Source organism: Cervus canadensis, chromosome 2 (genome assembly GCF_019320065.1).
Source record: "Cervus canadensis isolate Bull #8, Minnesota chromosome 2, ASM1932006v1, whole genome shotgun sequence".
Lineage (NCBI taxonomy): Eukaryota > Metazoa > Chordata > Mammalia > Artiodactyla > Cervidae > Cervus > Cervus canadensis.
Window position 1 is genome coordinate 66,760,037 of NC_057387.1, and position 22,461 is coordinate 66,782,497.

Sequence of the window (22,461 nt, forward strand, 5' to 3'; positions counted from 1 at the left end):
TATGCCTTCATCCTAAATCGAGGCCATAAATGGTAACGGGAGTGCCTCTGTCTCACTCCCAAACATAGAAAGATAGGTTCCACTCTCCCATTTTAAAGGTAAAGACACTGAGCCTCAAGGAGCTTTTTAACCTATCTGAGGTCATACAATCAATAAGAAGCAGAACTGGAATTCAAATTTAGGCTTGTTTGAAGTTTCTTTGCATCAGATCCTTCCTGTGACCTTGATGGCGTTAACACTAACCTTTAAGCAAATGAACTAACTGAATCAATCTCAGGTAAAACGAAGCTTTCTCTCAGTAGAAGCTTGTTAGATTCAGCTTTGTAGATTCAGCTTGGAATAGAATGCTGGAACCATTTATATCAAATGTCTGCTATCTTAGACTTCACATGCCTGTGAGTTCAATCTTGGGAACGTTTAAAGGAGGTCACATGTGATCAAGGTAAATGGAGCTTTTTACAAATTCTCTTATTTTAAACATAGCATAAAATAAAGTAGACAGCATGAATTTTTATTGTAAAAAGGATTCTCAAATGTTAACATATAGACCCAATTTCTTAGGCATAGTTCCAGAACTTACTTTCATTCTAATAGATAAGGGCTCTTAGTCCAATGTAATTTTTTCCTAAGTTTGCACTTATCCAGTTATTCAGAAGGTCAATCTTTTGGCTCAATATTCATTAATTATGAAGTGTTGGCCTTCTGAGAAACTGTCAAAATGTAAGATTTAATGAAACCGCACAGAGTCATTATTGAACTGTAGATTTTAGTTAGTTTGTTTTAAAATTCAAGAAAATAGTTAACCATTGAGAGCTATGTACACTGGAATTATCTGAATAATTTCACAGGCTATTTATATAAATTTAATGCGTCTATTGGTTCTTATGATATTTCAAGTCGTGATAGGGAGTATACCTCCTACCAATTTTACGGGGATACAATGTATCATGATACACAAATATGCTTGTCATGTGGTTATGATAAATGCACTCATATTAATGCTTAGGCTGGAACATATATCTATTAAATAATTTTAACCATGCTCCCACTAATCTATAACCTGAAAGAGTGGGTAGATCAATTTCACCTCCTTTCCACTGCGTGAAGTCCCAAACTCAATCGCTTTTATGCACCACTATGCTGAATATATAATAGGCATCCAGATTATTATTGAATTGGACTGTATTTCTAGTTAAAAAATAGGAATATATATCTACTAGTCATAAAGGAATTTAAACATTAACAATTAGGACCCAAATGTATGACAGAAATTTTTAAATAGTTCAACACACACATTTATTGATCCTTTACTTTGAATTAACCTTTAGCAAATCCCAAGTGCCTGCTCCATGCCAGGAACTGTCACTGGCACTTTTACATACATTGTCTCATTAAGTTTTCTGCAGGCCATAAAATTCTGTGGTATTAAATACTTTTGAGAAAATACAGTTTTTTTTTCCCCCAAAACAATAACAAAACTACTATTGAAACTGTATACTAGAAAAAAAGTTTTATCACTGAAAGGATGTCTTAATAATCTTTAAACTCTTTAAAGAAAAGAACTTTATCATACTTAGATTTGTATAAATGATATATATACATATGTATCAGTATATATATATGTATATCAGTATTATTATTATTAAAGAATCAAGATTCAAATATTCAGTTCAGTTCAGTTGCTCAGTCATGTCTGACTCTTTGGGACCCCATGAATTGCAGCATGCCAGGCCTCTCTGTCCGTCACCAACTCCCAGAGTTTACCCAAACTCATGTCCATTGAGTCGGTGATGCCATCCAAACATCTCATCTTGTCTTCCCCTTTTCCTCCTGTCCTCAATCTTTCTCAGCATCAGGGTCTTTTCAAAGGAGTCAGCTCTTTGCATCAGGTGGCCAAAGTATTGGAGTTTCAGCTTCAACATCAGTCCCTCCAATGAACACCCAGGACTGATCTCCTTTAGGATGGACTGGTTGGATCTCCTTGCAGTCCAAGGGACTCTCAAGAGTCTTCTCCAACGCCACAATTCAAAAGCATCAATTCTTCAGCACTCAGCTTTCTGTATAGTCCAACTCTCACATCCATACATGACCACTGGAAAAACCATAGCCTTGAGTAGATGGACCTTTGTTGGCAAAGTAATGTCTCTGCTTTTTAATATGCTGTCTAGGTTGGTCATAACTTTCCTTCCAAAGAGTAAGCATCTTTTCATTTCATGGCTGCAATCACCATGTGCAGTGATTTCGGAGCCCAAAAAACAAAGTCAGCCACTGTTTCCACTGTTTCCCCATCTATTTACCATGGAGTGATGGGACCAGATGCCATGATCTTAGTTTTCTGAACCTTGAGCTTTAAGCCAACTTTTTTACTCTCCTCTTTCACTTTCATCAAGAGGCTCTTTAGTTCTTCACTCTCTGCCATAAGAGTGGTGTCATTTGCATATCTGAGGTTATTGATATTTCTCCCAGCAATCTTGATTCCAGCTTGTGCTTCTTCCAGCCCAGCATTTCTCATGATGTACTCTGCATATAAGTTAAATAAGCAGGGTGACAATATACAGCCTTGATGTACGAGTATCCTTTATTAATGAAAGGAATATGCACGACAAAGTGTCTATCACAAAGTCTTTGTTTTATGAGCACAAAAAATGGATTGGAGCTCTTTGTTTTGATAGAAGGGAATTACTATACATTAACATTAAAAATATTTTCATTTGCTAGTTGACTCCTCAAAATATCCAAGTAGAATCTCTACAATTTCCAGGTTGTAATTTAAATACTTGTTCGAACATTCTGCTCTTTCTTCCTAGAAAGTTTCTGTTTTCTTTCTCTGACTGTAATAAACCTAGTCTCAAGGCCAAGCTCAGTTCCCAGGTCCTCTGAGAATCTTTCACAAATACTTTACTGTATTAAACATTTCTTTCTCTAAATGTTTATATTATTTATCCTCACAACTTGTTTCATTAATTATCACTGTGTGTAAATCACTATTATATGAAAATTAATTAAACTATTTTTATCATGTTCTGAACTTGTCTCAATGAAGTGTAGGAAGTTTTGATTCCAGATTAAGAAGGATTTTTCACCTGAGACACTGGGATTTAATCCTTCTAACTAAAAGAGTTATACCTTATCATTTTAAATTCCAGAGATTTAAAAAGTAATGCCTACAAGAGAAAAGTCCTCATTGTTCTTATTTGCTGAATGTTTCTGCTACAGTATGACTTTAACTTATTGACTTACACCCAATTGGCTTCCCACTCTGAACTTCATCTTATGAAAATCATTGACAGTGATGAAGAAGAAAAAAAATGACCACATCAATAGGAGCTAAATGTCTATGGAAGAGAAAGTAAAGTAAGGTAAATTCCACATGGGATAAAATGGCAATCAATCAGAGCTGAAATTCCCAAAATTAAATATAAGTATTTTATACTAGTAGACTTTCCAATAAATATCTACACTTTGAAATTTAAGTTTTTCTTTGCTTTATTTAAAGTGATATCTCATTTCCTGTGACTTCTTTGGAGTCTCCCTCAAATTCATACTTACACTGATGTTTTCCTTAGGATTTATAGATTGTTTAAAGCCACCGTTATCTCTTCTATATTTCTTCATCTAACCTTTACTATTGAGACTTATAGAGAACAGAATCGTGAATCTCTTTTGGGATAACACCCAATTCCATTTAGTAGAAAATCTGTATTAACAAAGTTTTAGAAGAAAATGTTTTTGTAAGTTTATGCCTCAGGAATTCAAAATGGTCCCCAAAATATTAATATGCAAGTTGATTTAGATTAGAAATTTTTCAATGCTTCCAGTTCTAACTTTCAATGTGTGTGCTCAGTCACTCATTCATGTCCAATTCTTTGCCACCCCATGGGCTATAGCCTACAAGGTTCTTCTGTCCATGGAATTTTCCAGACAAGAATACTGATTGGGTTGTCATTTCCTCCTCCAGGGGATCTTCCTGACCTGGGGACAGAACCCACATCTCTTGTGTTTAACTTTCAATTAACATTCCAATTGTGTCCCATTGAACAATTACCCTCTCTTCTAAACTTCATTTTTTTTCAAGAGTAGTCTACATCTTTTACTCACATATTCTCACCTCTTAATCACTCCTCAGCCCACCTACAGTCTGGCTTCAGACCTTATAACTTCAGGGAAATTTCTTTGGAAAATGACATCAAAGATCACCCAACTGTCAATTCCAATGTATATCCTTGGGTCTTTTCCTTATTTTAATATTTTTCCAGCATTTCTTACTATTTGTCTTCTCCTTAAGATCCTATCCTTCCTTAGACTGACTAACATAATGATCTTTGAGTTTGATCCCTAACTCTCTGTCAGCTTTTTATTGTCCTTCTCTAGAGGTGACTCTCTGTTTATCTCTTAAGTGTTTCTTCAGTGTTGCTTTTTTATCACTAACATTGTATTGCCTCCTGATTTCCTTTGTCTGCTTTAATTGCCTTGAATTAATTAAGATAATATACAGAAATCATTTAAGACAAAACTTGGTAAGCTAAGAGGAAGTGTTCAGTGGTAGTTATTAGCTATCTTGCCTTAAACATTCTCTAGTTGATTCTATCACCATTGCTACTACTGCTGCTACTATTACTAATACTGGTACTATTTCTACCACACACACACACAAACAAACACACACACACTTCTCTCTCCAGATGCATGTATTTTACCCAGATTCTTCCAATATGGGGTCTACCTTACTTAGCAACTCAGAATTTGACTATATGGGGGCTTCTCAGGTGGCTCAGTGGTAAAGAATCTGCCTGCCACTGCAGGAGATGTGGGTTTGATCCCTGGGCCAGGAAAAATCCCTTGAAGTAGGAAATGGCAACCCATTCCAGTATTCTTGCCTGGAAAATTTCATGGATAGAGGAGCCTGTTGGGCTACAGTCCATGGGGTTGCAAAGAGTTGGACAAGACTGAGCAACTGAGCAGCAGGAGCAGACTGGTTATATATTATATTTCCCTTGTTTCCCAATTACTTTTACTCTGGGTTTATACAGTCCCCTGCAGTGATTTCATCTTTATCACTACCCTTTGATTTTTGGTAATATGAATGAAGCATTAGAATGTGTGCTTTGAGAATGTTGTTATTTAGTTGCTCAGTTGTGTTTGATTTTTTTGCAATGCCATGGACTGTAGCCCAGCAGGCTTTTCTGTCCATGGGCTTTCCCAGGCAAGAATACCATAGGGGGTTGCCATTTCCTTCTCCAGAGGATCTTCGCAACCCAGGAATTGAACCTGCGCCTCCTGTATTGCAGGCAGATTCTTTATGACTGAGTCACTATGGAAGCCCATCTATGAGCTAAATAAGGATATCTCATTTAATTCTCACAACAATCTCGTGGCACTGTTACTAATAACCCCATTTAAAAAATAGGAAAAATAAGGTTAAGAATTACACAGTTTTAAGGAAGAGCACCAAAGTTTAAACTCGAATTTATAGAAGTCCAAAGAATCATACTACTCCACAGTGTTTTTCTTCTTATGTGTGCTATTATTTGGGGGCAGCCTATAATTCCTTGCCACCTCAGATAGTTCTATACAGGATATAGACCTTGGTTGATGTTCTTCAAGGATTTTCAAGGACATCTATATAGCCAGTATATCAATAAGTATGATTCTGACTTTGTAATTGCTTGCAGATGACTGAAAAAAATAAAGTTAAAAGTTATTCTAAGTAGAAGTTATATGTTAGGCATCTTGAAGAGTCATATATACTATAAGAAGAATTTTAGAATTTTTCCTGAATTTTTTCCATAGGAGGTTTCACCAACAGATTTCAAGCAATAGCAAAGTATATTCTGATTTGCACCTTAAAAAGATCCTTCTGGTAAAAGTATAGTAAATAGACTGAAGAGATAGCAAACTAGAATCAGAGTGACCAGCTAGCAGGGTTCAGCAGCCAGCTAAAAAGAAAGAGATAAAGATAAAAATGATCTCATAGATAAAAATGAGGTAGTATTAGTATCTGAGAGATGGAGAATGGGTTTTAGAGATATTAAGATGATAGAATTGCACGACTCAGCATATTGGGGGTGGGGAGAGATGATGGAAGTTATTAACAAATGATGACAATAAAAGAGGAAGACTATAAGGGGAAATAAGCATGAGGGTAAAACTGTGTCTAATTTGTGAATTTAGTAAGTAGAAACATCACCCATAGTTTCTCTCAGGTTAATCACTTAACATATTTAGTTTCTTCTAGTTCCCTTTAGCAATTCATTGTGAGCTTATCCAACACCACAGCTGTTCCAGCTGGGGTCGAACCCTCAATCAAAATGCAAACATAATTCCTGAGTTTTTAAACATCTACCAAAAGCTATGCCAACTAAAAATACCAATAATTGTTTACCCATTTGTATTTAAGTCTTCATTACCTAGCATTTTAGACTGTAACATTGCTTTAGATTTAAAATAAGCACTTCTTTTGACTTTATGCTCTATTTTCTGTAAAACTTTTAAACTGTATATATACTGACTTCTCTACACCCATTACAAGTGCTAAGTGAGAACTCCCTATCATATAGTTACAGAGGCTTTTCATTTAAAACACTAACTGAATGTTTTTGTAAAGACTTTTTATTTTCCCTGACATAGCTCTAATTAAATATTTGAGTACAAAAACTTACTGGGAAATAGTTTCTTCAGGCTGTCATGGAAATAAGGTTCTCTTATGTGACCTTTATCTTATTATCTCAGGTTAAAATTAAATCTGGTCTGAAAATTACTCATAAAATGATTCCACAAGATAACATTATCAAAGAAATTAAAGGGACACTCCATATTCTTAAGTTGTAGAAATAAAGCTTAAAGGTATATCAACCTATATATATAAAGTAAAAGAATTCCATTGATTATATAAATCTATAGCTTCTCAGGAAATTGTAATAATGTAAGTAGAAAAGCTTGTGGATGAAGAGTGATGAGAAGCTGAGGGGTCCAGGCTGGAGCTACAAGTGGGATCATTTTAGAGAAGTAATAATTGAAGTTAGGCAATAACACCAGTTCCATAGGTAAAAGGAGATACTTGAGGGATATTTATGGCTAAAAAGTGGGAAAGAATGGAGCCAGCAAAGGAAAGAGAAGAGTCATCCATGAAAGAAAAGGAGAACAAAGGAATGCTTGTTAAGGAAGCCCATGGAAGAGAAATTTTAGAGAAAAGACAGGCTAAATGTTCTGAGCCTTCCAGCTAATCGTCATCTTGCAGTGCTATTTTCTTTCTTATATATATTCTTTTTTGCAGCATTTCCTTATGTGAGGGTCTTATTTTAAAATCCCTGGCTGAGAAAACAGGTTTTCAATGTTTACTGTGTTATGAATATATCATGTTCTATGCATTTCGAAAGCCACAATTTTTTTTCCTTATGAGATTTATTTTTATAGCTTGCCAAAGGTCCAGCATTTTTTGGCTATACTGCAATTGTAGAGATTTGAAAATTGTAGTACAAGTTAGGCTCCCTCTCATGGATGGTCTTCCTTACACTGTCTACACCCTAGACATTGTAATCTGACAAAGAATTTTCTCATGACTTGTTCTACAGCCCAAGACACCTACTGAAATCATGTAATTTGCCTCTACTTGAAAAATCAACTTCTAAATTATGCTTTGAAGGTGAGTTGTAGTCAACTAATAGAACATAAGGACCACATAAAGATTTTAGCTCTTAGATAAAAATGATTAATAAGAATCTTCCTAAAAATTATTTCAAAGATCAATGTATTTCCACCAGCTGGGATTTAAAAATCAAAAAAGACAACAGTTAAGTCTCAGGTTCAGGGGTTAGTCCTATTTCAAGCACACTATACAGAATGTTTAGGGCTTCTCTTTTTGAGCTTCCTCATTAAATAAGGCAGAAAACATTATTTGATGAGCTGCAAGATACTAACTTAAGTAATCAATTATATCCTATAGGCTTTTTATTTAACAACATAATTAAAAATGTTGGTCTGCAATAACTTAGAATAAGTGACACAATAATATTGGTAAATTCAGTCATAAAAATATTTTAACTGATTATGAAACAGTATGTATTGACTGGTATACAGATCAATTATAGATAATTTTCTTTCTAGATAAGTTTATTAAAAGAATATCCATCATTCAGTCAGAGGCCTATTATCAGGACAGAAAACAGAAGGAATAATGTTGGTAACTATTAAACTAAGTTAAACTAAGATACACACAGGGAGACTAATAATTGAAGCCTACAATGAAAATGAAAAAAGTGCAATACTAAGTATGCCTGTCGGCTTCAGACATAGAAAGGGCTAAGAAATAACTGTGGGTGAGATTCAAGCCCAGACTTCTAACCGTTTCACATGGGTAGTAAATGGCAGAACCTGGATACAAAGAAACCTAGGCAGGTTGGTTCCAGAGACCACATACCTAATTACTAGTCTATATATTATATACTGATTTCTTTTGAAGCTCAGTTGGTAAAGAATCCACGTGCAGTGCAGGAGTCCACCTGCAATGCAGGAGACCCGGGTTTGATTACTGGTTTGGGAAGATCCCCTGGAGAAGGAAATGGCAACCCATCCCAGCATTCTTGCCTGGAGAATCCCATGGACAGAGGAGCCTGGAGGGCTACAGTCCATGGAGTTGCAAAAGTTGGACGTGACTTAGAAACTACACCACCACCACACATATTATACTGTTGTAGCCAAAAAACATTACTCTAGAATCCCAGTTTCTCTAACATTTCAAACATTTTTTTCAAACTTTTACCTAATGAACTCAGCATAAGTACTCAGCAGAGGTACTATGATATAATTGGCTTGGGTGGCTCCTGGATGTAGGAGGCATGAGCTTATAACTCCTTCCTTTCTCCTTGAATAAGTTCCAAGGTACTCTGGAATGCTAGACATCCAGAGAGTGCATACTGGAAATCACTGTTCAACAAAAGAGTTGCTAGTTTGGGGAAAATAGAATTGTCACCACATTTACCTGCTAGTCATCTTTGATTCTAAGAAAAAATACAGGGTCAGATAATATAAGCATAGAATCATGCCAAGTTTCCTGGGTTAATAGAGCTCTTCTCTTCCAGACAGAATTTATAATCCCTCTATAAATCCATCTACGTATACATTTGCTATCATCTTTGAGAAAATGTAAGTGGTATTGCTATCTATGAGGCTAAGTAGCTCCCTTGAATGTGGGAATGACATTTCTCATGAATATTAATATAAAATGACAAAAGTTATGGAATGTCACTTCTAAGATTAGGTTACAAAAAGACTGTGACCTCATCTCACTTACCCTACCTTGATCTCTCCATCACTCTCTCTGATGGAAACCAGATGTCTCATTATGAGCTTTTCTAAGAATAGCATCACATGGCAAGGCCCTGGTGTCTCTAGATAATAGCCAGAGAGGACCAAATCCTGCCAACAGCTACAGGAGTGAGCACAAAAGAGGAATCTCTTCATTCAGTCCTTAAGAAGACTGCAGCCCCATTAGAAATCTTGTGGGAGACACTAAGCCAGGGGACCCAGTTAAGGTATCCTGAGATTCCTGAGCTACAAAATGGCAATAAAAAAATGTTTACTGTTTTAAGCCATAAAGTTTTGAGATAAAATTTTTATGCAGCAAAAGTTAGCCCATTTATGATTGTGCCTCTCAATTTATTACTAAAAAATCCAGGTCACAACTGACATCTATATTAAATAGTTAAATAGGCCACTTCTGAATATCAAGAGGAACAACAGTTCAGATCAGCAAATATTTCTGAGCGCATAAGTTTTCCAAGCACTGTGCTAGTTTCTGGGGATCAAAGATAAATTAATTTTTCAAAAGTAATACATAGGTCAGTGGAAGAAACAAAACAAAATGATTATGAGATAAAGTAAAGATAGAGTAAAGATAGATTTGATATGAGATAATACATGGACTATTATAACAAAAGAAAGGCTATCAAAACAAAATAAGTTATAAATTAGTTCTGTAAAGACAGAGAAACCTATAGCCAGGAAGGTACCTGGAAACTGAAATAGAAGTTGGCTAAGTGGAAAAGGGAAGATAAATCAATTCATTCATCCCTCAAACTTATTTGATCATCCAATAGTAACTGGCACAGAACATATGTTTGCCAAATTCTACTATTTCTTAAAATCTAGTTCAAATTCTACTCACCTTTTGAAATCTTTTTAGACTTCTAGGTTCATTGAATTCATCACTGAGACAAATTATAACATATCCCAATATCTTTAGAATTACCTTGAGGCTTTATAAGAATGTATTACAGATACCCTTTTTGGAATTACTGAATCAGAATCCCTAGATGCTAAAAATGTGCATTAAAAAAAAAGCTTCTTAGAGACTTTCTCTTGTGTCCAATATGGAGTAACAAGGAGTAGTCTGGAGAAGCTAAAGTAGCTAGAGTTTATAAGATAGAGTACCAGAGACAAAAGCATTGAATAAAGAGAGAAATACAAAGATCTGGAGAAGGTTCCCTTAGAGGATAAAGCTGAGCATTGAATAGTGTGTGCTTATGGGGCAACTACTGCTGACTGGGAAAAGAACCAATGAAGATTAGTGATAATTACGCCCAGGGCCCACACAAGTCCAGGGATAATGCCTAGACTCATCACCCAGACTGGAAATGCTCCTGATTCGTGGGGCATTGAGCAAAATACTCACAAGAGACTTCTCTCAGTAGCTGGTTATGAGCCTTACACAGATTCATCTGGGTCGTGAAGATGTTTTTTTGTATAGTTCTTCTATGTATTCTTGCCACCTCTTCTTAATATCTTCTGCTTCTGTTAGGCCCCTACCATTTCTGTCCTTTATTGAGCCCATCTTTGCATGAAATATTCCCTTGGTGTCTCTAATTTTCTTGAAGAGATCTCTACTCTTTCCCATTCTGTTGTTTTCCTCTATTTCTTTGCACTGATCGCTGAGGAAGGCTTTCTTATCTCTCCTTGCTATTCTTTGGAATTCTGCCTTCAAGTGGATATACCTTTCCTTTTCTCCTTTGCCTTTCGCTTCTCTTCTTTTCACAGCTATTTGTAAGGCCTCCTCAGAGAGCCAGTTTGCTTTTTTGCATTTCTCTTTCTTGGGGATGGTCTTGATCCCTGTCTCCTGTACAATGTCACGAACCTCCATCCATAGTTCATCAGGCACTCTGTCTATCAGATCTAATCCTGTGAATCTATTTCTCACGTCCTTTGTATAAACATAAGGGATTTGATTTAGGTCATACCTGAATGGTCTCGTGGTTTTCCCTACTTTCTTCAATTAAAGTCTGAACTTGGCAATAAGGAAACAGTTTGCCAGTTTCTTAAAAAATTATACATAAACCTACCAAATGATCCAGCTTTTCTACTCTTAAGATTTGTTCAAAGTAAATAAAAGCACATGTCTATATGAAGACTTGTACAGAAATCTTCACTGCAGCTTTACTTGATATTCCTAAAAGCTGGAAACAACTCAGATGTCCGTCAACAGGTAGATAAACATTGTGGCATATCCAAACAATGAAATACCACCTACTGACTAGACATCTTGTTTGATCATTTATCATGTAATTGACAATTAAACTTTTCACATTTATGGATCTTCAACCCTCCACTTCCAAGTCTACACATACACATAATATTCCCACATTGTTCCCCATCACAATGAACTGGAAATCCTTTATCCAGTTGCTGACACCAGAAACCTATGAGTTTTTGTGGGCACCATTGTCTCCTGTACCCCCTCATACAAAATCCATCAGCAGATTAATTTAATTTTACCCTCTAAGTATTTTGCAAATCTGTTCTTATCTCCCCATATCTACTAATACCACCCATACTCAAGCAATCATTATAGATTATTGACTCCAAATACATCAGCTTGCATAAATTATTCAAATTCAGTTGATTTTAAATATTGTACCTAGAATTATCCTATCAGAATGCAAGTCTGATCATGTTACCACTTCTCAATGGCTTTTCATTGTTCTCAGGAGAAAGAAAGAGAGAGAACTCCTTAACACAGTTTATCATCCAACCCAGGGAGATTTTGAGAGTAAAAGAAGTATTCACTTAAAGAATAAAGGGAGCTTAGGTCAACAATATGATCAGGGATTTTCCTGAAGAATCAGGAATATAACATCACTCTACAAATAAGTCTATTGGGCACCTGACCCCTAACCTTTTTCTCCTTGTTTTTGATTTTCCACCCATCCCCTAGGTCTCCTAGCTCCATCCACACACATTATGGTCTTTCTGCTGTACTTCCTATAGTCAGACAGTTTTAATATACATGATTTCCTCTTGCTAGAAAGCTCTCTCTGTGTCTCAGCTTCTCATCTGTAAAGTGGAAATGAGTTTGCCTATTTTGAAGGGCTTTTTAAAGGATTAAGAGTTAATATATGTAACACTGAAAGTAGGAAGTCAAGAAATACCTGGATTAATGGGCAAATGTGGCCTTGGAGTACAGAATGAAGCAGGGCAAAGGCTAACAGAGTTTTGCCAAAAGAATGCACTGGTCATAGCAAACACCCTTTTCCAACAACACAAGAGGAGACTCTACACCTGGACATCACCAGATAGTCAATACCAAAATCAGACTGATAATATTATTTGCAGCCAAAGATGAAGAAGTTCTAAACAGTCAGCAGAAACAAGACCGGGAGCTGACTGTGGCTCAGATCAAGAACTCAGATCAAGAATTATTGCCAAATTCAGAGTTAAATTGAAGAAAATAGGGAAAACCACTAGACCATTCAGGTATGACCTAGATCAAATCATTTAGGACTATACAGTGGAAGTGACAAATAGATTCAAAGGATTAGATCTGATAGACAGAGTGTCTAAAGAACTATGGACAGAGGTTTGTGACATTGTACAGGAGGCAGTGATCAAGACCATCTCCAAGAAAAAGAAATGCAAAAAGGTAAAATGGTTGTCTGAAGAGGCCTTACACATAGATGAGAAAAGAAGAGAAGTGAAAGGCAAAGGAGAAAAGGAGAGATATATGCATTTGAATGCAGAGTTCCAACGAACAGCAAGGAGAAATAAGAAAGCCTTCCTCACTGATTCATGCAAAGATAGGCACAATGGAGGACAGAAATAGCATGAATCTAACAGAAGTGTCAATAAGGAGTTCATGACCTGAGCCACAGTCAGCTCCTGGTCTTGTTTTTGCCGACTGTATAGAGCTTCTCCATCTTTGGCTGAAAAGAATATAATCAATCTGATTTCGATGTTGACCATCTGGTGATGTCCATGTGTGGAGTCTTCTCTTGTGTTGTTGGAAGAGGGTGTTTGCTATGACCAGTGCGTTCTCATGGCAAAACTCTATTAGCCTTTGCCCTGCTTCATTCCGAACTCCAAGGCCAAATTTGCCTGTTACGCCAGGTGTTTCTTGACTTCCTACTTTTGCATTCCAGTCCCCTATAATGAAAAGGACATCTTTTTTGGGTGTTAGTTTTAAAGGTCTTGTAGGTCTTCATAGAACCATTCAACTTCAGCTTCTTTAGCATTACTGGTTGGGGCATAGGCTTGGATTACCGTGATATTGAATGGTTTGCCTTGTAAACGAACAGAGATCATTCTGTCATTGTTGAGATTGCATCCAAGTACTGCATTTCGGACTCTTTTGTTGACCATGATGGGTACTCCATTTCTTTTAAGGGATTCCTGCCCACAGTAGTAGATATAATGGTCATCTGAGTTAAATTCACCCATTCCAGTCCATTTTAGTTCGCTGATTCCTAGAATGTTGACATTCACTCTTGCCATCTCCTGTTTGACCACTTCCAATCTGCCTTGATTCATGGACCTAACATTCCAGGTTCCTATGCAATATTGCTCTTTACAGCATCAGACCTTGCTTCTATCACCAGTCACATCCATAACTGGGTATTGTTTTTGCCTTGGCTCCATCCCTTCATTCGTTCTGGAGTTATTTCTCCATTGATCTCCAGTAGCATATTGGGCACCTACCGACCTGGGGAGTTCCTCTTTCAGTATCCTATCACTTTGCCTTCTCATACTGTTCATGGGGTTCTCACTAGACCATTCAGGTATGACCTAAATCAAATCCCTTATGACTATACAGTGGAAGTGAGAAATAGATTTAAGGGACTAGATCTGATAGATAGAGAGCCTGATGAACTATGGACGGAGGTTTGTGACATTGTACAGGAGACAGGGATCAAGACCATCCTCATGGAAAAGAAATGCAAAAAGGCAAAATGGTTGTCTGAGGCCGCCTTACAAATAGCTGTGAGAAGAAGAGAAACAAAAAGCAAAGGAGAAAAGGAAAGATATTCCCATTTGAATGCAGAGTTCCACAGAATAGCCAGGAGAGATAAGAAAGCCTTCCTCAGCGATCAATGCAAAGAAATAGAGGAAAACAACAGAATGGGAAAGAGTAGAGATCTTTTCAAGAAAATTAGAGATATCAAGGGAACATTTCAGGCAAAGATGGGTTCGATAAAGGACAGAAATGGTATGGACCTAACAGAAGCAGAAGATATTAAGAAGAGGTGGCAAGAATACACAGAAGAACTGTACAAAAAAGATCTTCACAACCAAGATAATCACAATGGTGTGATCACTGACCTAGAGTCAGACATCCTGGAATGTGAAGTCAAGTGGGCCTTAGGAAGCATCACTACGAACAAAGCTAGTGGAGGTGATGAATTCCAGTTGAGCTATTTCAAATCCTGAAAGATGATGCTGTGAAAGTGCTGCACTCAATATACCAGCAAATTTGGAAAACTCAGCAGTGGCCACAGGACTGGAAAAGGTCAGTTTCCATTCCAATACCTAAGAAAGGCAATGCCAAAGAATGCTCAAACTACCGCACAATTGCACTCATCTCTCATGCTAGTAAAGTAATGCTCAAAATTCTTCAAGCCAGGCTTCAGCAATATGTGAACCGAGAACTTCCAGATGTTCAAGCTGGTTTTAGAAAAGGCAGAGGAATCAGAGACAAATTGCCAATATCCACTGGATCATGGAAAAAGCAAGAGAGTTCTAGAAAAACATCTATTGGTGCTTTATTGACTATGCCAAAGCCTTTGACTGTGTGGATCACAACAAACTGTGGAAAATTCTTCTAGAGATGGGAATACCAGATTACCTGACCTGCCTCCTGAGAAATATGTATGCAGGTCAAGAAGCAACAGTTGGAACTCGACATGGAACAACAGACTGGTTTCAAATTGGGAAAGGAGTATGTCAAGGCTGTATATAGTCACCCTACTTATTTAACTTAAATGCAGAGTAAGTACATCATGAGAATTGCTGGACTGGATGAAGCACAAGCTGGAATCAAGATTGCCAGGAGAAATACCAATAACCTCCGATATGCAGATGACACCACCCTTATGGCAGAAAGTGAAGAAGAACTAAAGAGCCTCTTGATGAAAGAGAAAGAAGAGAGTGAAAAAGTTGGCTTAGAGCTCAACATTCAGAAAACTAAGATCATGGCATCTGGTCCCATCACTTCTTGGCAAATAGATGGGGAAACAGTGGAAACAGTGGTGGATGTTCTTTCTGGGGGCTCCAAAATCACTGCAGATGGTGACTGCAGCCATGAAATGAAAAGACGCTTACTCTTTGGAAGGAAAGTTATGACCAACCTAGACAGCATATTAAAAAGCAGAGACATTATTTTGCCAACAAAGGTCCGTCTAGTCAAGGCTATGGTTTTTCCAGTGGTCATGTATGGATGTGAGAGCTGTACTATATAGAAAGCTGAGTGCCGAAGAATTGATGCTTTTGAACTGCGGTATTGGAGAAGACTCTTGAGAGTCTTGGACAGCAAGGAGATTCAACCAGTCCATCCTAAAGGAAATCAGTCCTGAATATTCATTAGAAGGACTGATATGCTGAAGCTGAAACTCCAATACTTTGGCTACCTGATGTGAAGAGCTGACTCATTGGAAAAGACCCTGATGCTGGAAAAAGTTGAAGGTGGGAGGAGAAGGGGTCAACAGAGGATGAGACGGTTGGATGGCATCACCAACTCAATCGACATGAATTTGAGTAAACTCCGGGAGTTGGTGATGGACAGGGAGGTTTGGCATGCTGCAGTCCATGGGGTTGCAAAGAGTCGGACACGATTGAGGGACTGAACTGAACTGAACACTGAAAGTAACCATATTTGCTACCACTGCTACAGTCAGGTTTATTTCTTCTCTTTACTTGCTAAGGAGACTCAATGATTCAGGGAAAGATTGAGAGCATGAGAAGGGGATGACAGAGGATGAAATGGTTGGATGGCATCATCGACTCAATGGACATGAGTTTGAGCAAACTCTGAGAGGTAGTGAAGGTCAAGGAAGTCTGGCATACTGCAGTCCACAGAGCTGCAAAGAGTTGGACACGACTGAGCGATTGAAGAAAAACTTGCTAAACATTTACTGAGGTCTTGGGTTATAAGCCAAATTATCAGTTCCTCAGAGATTCCCTCCTAACCTCAACTGACTATGGGCATATTCATTTAGGAAATGCTAACTGTGTGTCTCCTATAAGCCAGGCAGGCTCTGTGCTCGGAATTGAGGACAACAGAGAGAAAATGAACAGCAACAAAGGCTATGTCTTTGTTGAGCTTATAATTTAGCACAGGAGATATATAGTAAAGCAAAGGAGATAAACGATAGGCTATTATATAGTGATCATGCTGGTAGGAAATACAGAAGGAGTAAATAAAGGAGTGCCAGAGTTTTTAAAAAACACATAATCTGGGAAAACCTTATTGAGAAAATTACATTTGAACTAGGATCTTAAGAAGATAGGGAATAAGATATTCGGTTAGCAAAAAAAAAAAAAAAAAAGTGGTTTAGACCTGACAGAGCAGTGCAAAGGACCTGAGGCAGTGCATGCCTGGTATGTCTAAGGAACTTAAAGTTGAAAAACAACAAATAAGAAAATGGTGAAAGTTACAGTTTTTGAAATTCTAAATAAAATAAATTTAAAAAGGCTCACTCAGGCTTTCTTGTCAGAAAAGGCTGAGGGGGAAAGGACAGAAGGAGGGGGATCAGATTACCCTCTTTTAGATAGAGATCCAGGCTGACATTCACAGCTTTTCTCACAGAGGCAATTTTGTGTGATTTTTTTTATTGCTTCTGTCTTCCACTAGACTGCAAGCTCTGTGAGGCTAGGTTTTACACATCGTTAAATTATCAGTGTCAAATACAGACCTTCGAATCTATTACTTCTTTAACAGATAGTAACTGGATAATTGAGTGGAAGAATGAATGTACACTATTGTATTCTAATTTTTTATTTCTTTACTAGATTGCAAGCTCCTAGTATGATACTTAAAGTTACATTTTATACTTCCGTCAATTTTCACCATAACTAGTCTACATTCTTGTTTGTAAATGCTCAATAAGCATTTACTGAATTGTATTGTTTTTCCCTAGTCAATTTTTGCATCTTCTACACTATAAACATCCTTGAAAAAAAATCTGTAGAATAATAAAATTCTATAAGCCAAGATAAGCCTTAAAAACTCTAAACAGGGAACATGAACTCTTAAGGTTTACACATCGCCAGAAACTATGAAACTTTCACAAGGGAGAACCGATGATGAATTTTTTTCCTGTCTTTTGGGAAATAAGACTTTATAATAGAAATTTATTTATAATCATAGCTGCAAAATTGCCTCTAGGAAAGCAATAATAATGGGGCAAGCTATTTTGTTTTCTTACAGATCCAGTTAAAAAAAAAAAAAGAAACTAAAATTCGGTCATATTTGTCAAAAATACACTGAGAAAAATCAAAGCTACAGTATTTACCCATCAAGTCTCAGTCCAGTTTACTAACATTGCAATAAACAAATGTAGGCATCTGTTGACTGAAGTATGCAAAAATAATATATTTTTGTTTGGGAATACTTGATACATTTGAAATATATAATAAATACATTATTCATTCTCTAGTGGTTTTTTGTTGGGCTGAATATATACAATGTTTTTTAAATACCAGCTTAGAAATAGGATTTAAACTAGGCCAATAATGGAGTCTTCACTGTCTCTGATTTCTTTTTCCTCTCTAAAGTTACCTTACTTGTAAAATTGCTGTCATGAGCTCTCTTTCACTATGTCACAAATCCCCATGACTAAATCAAGACAAAACCTAATTTCTTTCTATAAACACTCTGTATGCAAATCATGGACTATGCAGCATTCATATGGAGAGAAATTTCAATGAGTTGTGGCTTCTTTCCAGAAATATATCTCCATATGCTTGTGATTTGGTCACAGTTAGTGGAGGTTTAGTAAAAGACATTTTGTGACCCTTTTATGATTGGACAAGCAATGAGGTAGAGACTTAAAACACAAATTTCCAATTGCTTTTATTTCCCTTGTCCAATTTCTTAAGTATAAACTATGAATAACCCAAATAATTTTCCTAAGCTCTAGCAAACTACAACATATAGCTTAAGAGGCTGTGGAGTATCATTATTATTAACCAAGTATGCTTTCCCCCTCTCAATTCTAATCAAACTAAGGAGAAGAGAAACATTTTTACATGTAATTTTCTACTGTCAGTTTTCCATTTAATTATAATTTTGATAATTTTCCTGCTGAAATATTTTCAGCAACATTTATAAATTGTGTGAGAAGTAGGGCCAAATCATGCTGTGCAACCTATGCAGTCACACAGGATTCCATGCTTAAAATAATCTCCACACTCATTTTAATGATCTGCTGCCGCTATCCTGAAATTAATACTTATTTTTAAAACAAGGGACTTCATATATTTTTCATTGAGATCTGCAAATTATTTAGCCAGTAAAGATATGAAATAAACTGACTAGTCCAATCTTTAAGCAGAGCTTAAAGATTGGACTAGTCAGTTTATAATAGAAGCTTTTCTGAAAAAGAAGAAAGCAACATGTGGAAACATAAATCTTTAGGTTCCCAGATAGCAGCTGAAGCAAAAGATACAGAAACAAATGAGATTTTAAAAATGACTAAAAAGTGACATGTTCTCTGTTGAAAATATTTTTAACAAAATTTTCTTTTTAACTGAGTTAAAAAATAAAAGTTAAAGGATGATAGGAAGTATAATTTTCAAAGATTTACCTTATTAGTGAGGGATTTTGAGAATCAGTTTTTAAAAAGAGCCAAATTTAGAAGTAGAAATACTTAAGAATATACACCTTTGTCCTATTAGTTTCCCTGAGACAATATTCCCAAAAGTCTTCTCTCTTTGGCTCTATAGAAAATTAAGAGCTCAGTGTTTGGACAGACAGCCTGGGTTAGAATCTGCACTATTGATACCTAACAGCTATGTCATTTGGTGCAAACTAGTTCATCTCTTTGAGATTTAGTTTTCTCATCAATAAAGTTATGTGAGAATTGTGTAATAATAAAATAAGCAAAACACCTGACTAAAGGAAATCCTTCATAAATGTTAATTTCCTCATCTCTCCTGTTAGAACATCAGCTCTACCGGCGTCTTAAGAGAAAGCAGCTTCCAACCAGGACAGAATAGGCAGTGAGATGGCGTGGGATCCAAATCATGCCTGATGCCATGTCTAAAGGCAAGGCAAGTTTAGCTCCAATGGGGCAACTCTGAGGGCTGAATCTGTGCAGGAAGTCCAACAGTCATGGGTCCTGAGTGCACTAATATAGTTCAGCAGGGAGATAATTATCTTCTGGGCCATTTGTTAACTTCAGTTCAGTTCAGTCGCTCAGTAGTGTCTGACACTTTTGCCATCCCATGGACTGCAGCACGCCAGGCTTCCCTGTCCATCACCAACTTCCAGAGCTTGCTCAAACTCATGTCCACGGAGTCTGCTCCAGAAACCAGCACTCCAAGCTTCAGAAAAAGTCTGATAAGATGAAGATAGGAAAGGAGGAACCCAGAGGCTAGACCTGGGAAGTCTTGTGAGAAAATTGTGACTCCAGGGCAATTTCAGACTGAGTCAACCAGTCATTCATTTACAAGCATCTCATTCCTGTTCTGTGCCAAGCACAGGAGACAGAGAGAGATGACCAATACTGTAATTAGTGAGGTTATTGTCTTGGGTGAGAGACAAATAAATACATGATAAAAACATAGTGAGAGTAGTATGCTAGAAAAGAAATGTAGAGATATAGAGTAAAGACCAGACATTGGATAGGAGAAGTGGCTCCTCAAAAAGATAATGTATTATAATCTTGCTTGCAAAGATGCAAGGGAGTTATACAGGAGAAGGGTGAAAGAAGTTCCACACATATAAAACTAGAGGAATCCCAGGTTCTACAGTCCAGGACAATGGATCATTCTCAATTTCATAGGAAGGGACCAGGTAAAATGTGGCTGGGGCTTTTTGAATATTGTCTGCTTAGGTTCAGATTGGTCTTAAAACAAAACTGAGTCTTCTTAGGAGAAACCAATTTCCTAATAGGATAAACCAGGAATGTTGAGGCTAAGAAACTGGGGCAAGGGGAACAGAGAATAATAGAAGACAGAATAGCATAGTTGGGAATTATACCAGGATCCCTGATTCTCATTTTAATTAAGATTCTTCCCTTCTCCTCTATGGAACATTTAATTAGTGCCTAGTGAAAAGGCCAGATGTCATAATCTATTCTTTTCCTAACCATCTAATCAAGGTGATGATGAAGATAGAAATGGCCAAAAAGATCATTTGGTAAGTTTAGCTAGAACACTTAACCAACTAGAAAATCGTTCAGAATAATAAAGAACTGACTTCCTGATCTAAGTCCTCTTCATAACTTAAATTCTTTATGTTTATTTAGATTGAAAATAAAAGAGACCTCATCACCACTGCTAGTAAATCTGCAGACAAGACCAGTCTTCAGTAGACTGAGCTTCAGAAGACACCCTGGTTTTTTGTCCTTATGTTTTGTTTTCCCTTGCAAATTCATGAACATATTCTGTGATATACCTTGTATCCTGTGTTACCCTAGATCCGAAACAGTCAATGCCATATACTATTGGACACATAAATCTTGGAGTAGAGGGTCACTGAGAAAACAAAAGGAACTCCACCTGCTGGCTTCTTAGGCAGGTGACTGCATATAACAAATGAGATTGATGTTGATTTATCCTATTTTTGGTAATCTAGAAAAGAGACATTCCACTATTTCTTTGTAATTATATCTCCCTCCTGAATTGCTTTTTATGACCAAATGTTTCATAAATTAAAAAGTAAATAAGTGAATAAACATATGCAAATTTCAACACAGGAAGTATAATAATCAGATATCCTCAGAAAAGCTGCTTTTCTTTTAAAACTCAAGAGAACCTGGAACTCATAGAATGTTAATACATACAACATGAAGTGAAAATCACAGAGGTGATCACAGGCTATTAAGTTTACAAAGTTAGACAAAACACAAAGATTTATAGCTTATATTTTAATCTTTCATGATTAGGCCAAAAAGCTGTGAAGTTTTAAGTTCCTCAAAACATACACCTACACAAAATATAGTGGATCTATCATTTAGCATATAGCTTTATATAAAAAGTAGGGAATTTTCTCTGCACAAAATTTCAGTATTCAGAGGATAGGCAGAGAGAACAAAGAGAACAAAATTTCATTTTCAGACCCATGGCAAGACTCACTCCCATTTACATGGTAAAATGCTCTAAGAACAAAGAAATCTCAAATTTGGTCCAGATAACAGAAATTTCCTAATCATCCTAAAAATAATTTACTGCTCTTGATACCACCATAAATGTGCCCTGGGAGTCTATTATAGAAAAAAAAGGGCTTGCATCTACTTTTGTCATGTTTCAGGTATTATATTCTTCTGTGTTAATATATTTACAGCTGTTTTCATATAAAAACAGGGGGTGTAACATATCTAATCCTAGTTAATTGGAATCAAGGGAATTTATCATTGGACTAATGACTATCTTTACTAAGAGAGAAATTAATTAAGTAAAATTTTAAAAATCTTTCATTGTATATGACAGATTATTTTTTTCCTGACAGCTAGAAACCTACAACTTCTGAATTAATATGTCTGGTTATGATAACTAAAATCTTATTAGTGTAACTCACTTTAACTCCTAAATTCCTCCATATTTGTGAAATGATTCACAAATAATGACTAAAAGTTATATTTTCAAATATCAAACAGCTCTAAATTTATCATATAGCATAGTTCAAAGTCAGTGAATCTTGTACTTTAAGATTAATTGTGAAAAAATTAAAAATGAACTTATCCAACAATAAGCAGAACTATAAATTGAAATCTCTATCCTGAAAGAAATAATGTTTAACTAGGGACAAAGTGACTTAGAGCTGTCTGAAGTTTAGTTCTGCTTTGTTTATAAGCATAAAGAGGAAAGTACAGTGTAGAGGTAGAGATTATTGTACTGGATCATCCTCTATCCTCTTAAATGATGTACTCCATCAGTGAAACTAAGTGAACAAAAGGTGTCATGTCACCAAATACAAATAAGAGACATGGCAGGTACTTGTGGGTCAGACAGGAAGGAGTTGATTTCCCATCGCGTTAC

General features: G+C 36.5%; 1 protein-coding gene across 1 annotated transcript in view; it reads right to left on the reverse strand.

Moving 5' to 3' along the window:
• LOC122436821 (serine/threonine-protein kinase TNNI3K) overlaps positions 1-22,461 on the reverse strand; it is a 371,699-nt gene that overhangs the window by 239,801 nt on the left and 109,437 nt on the right. The gene's annotated exons all lie outside the window — the stretch shown is intronic.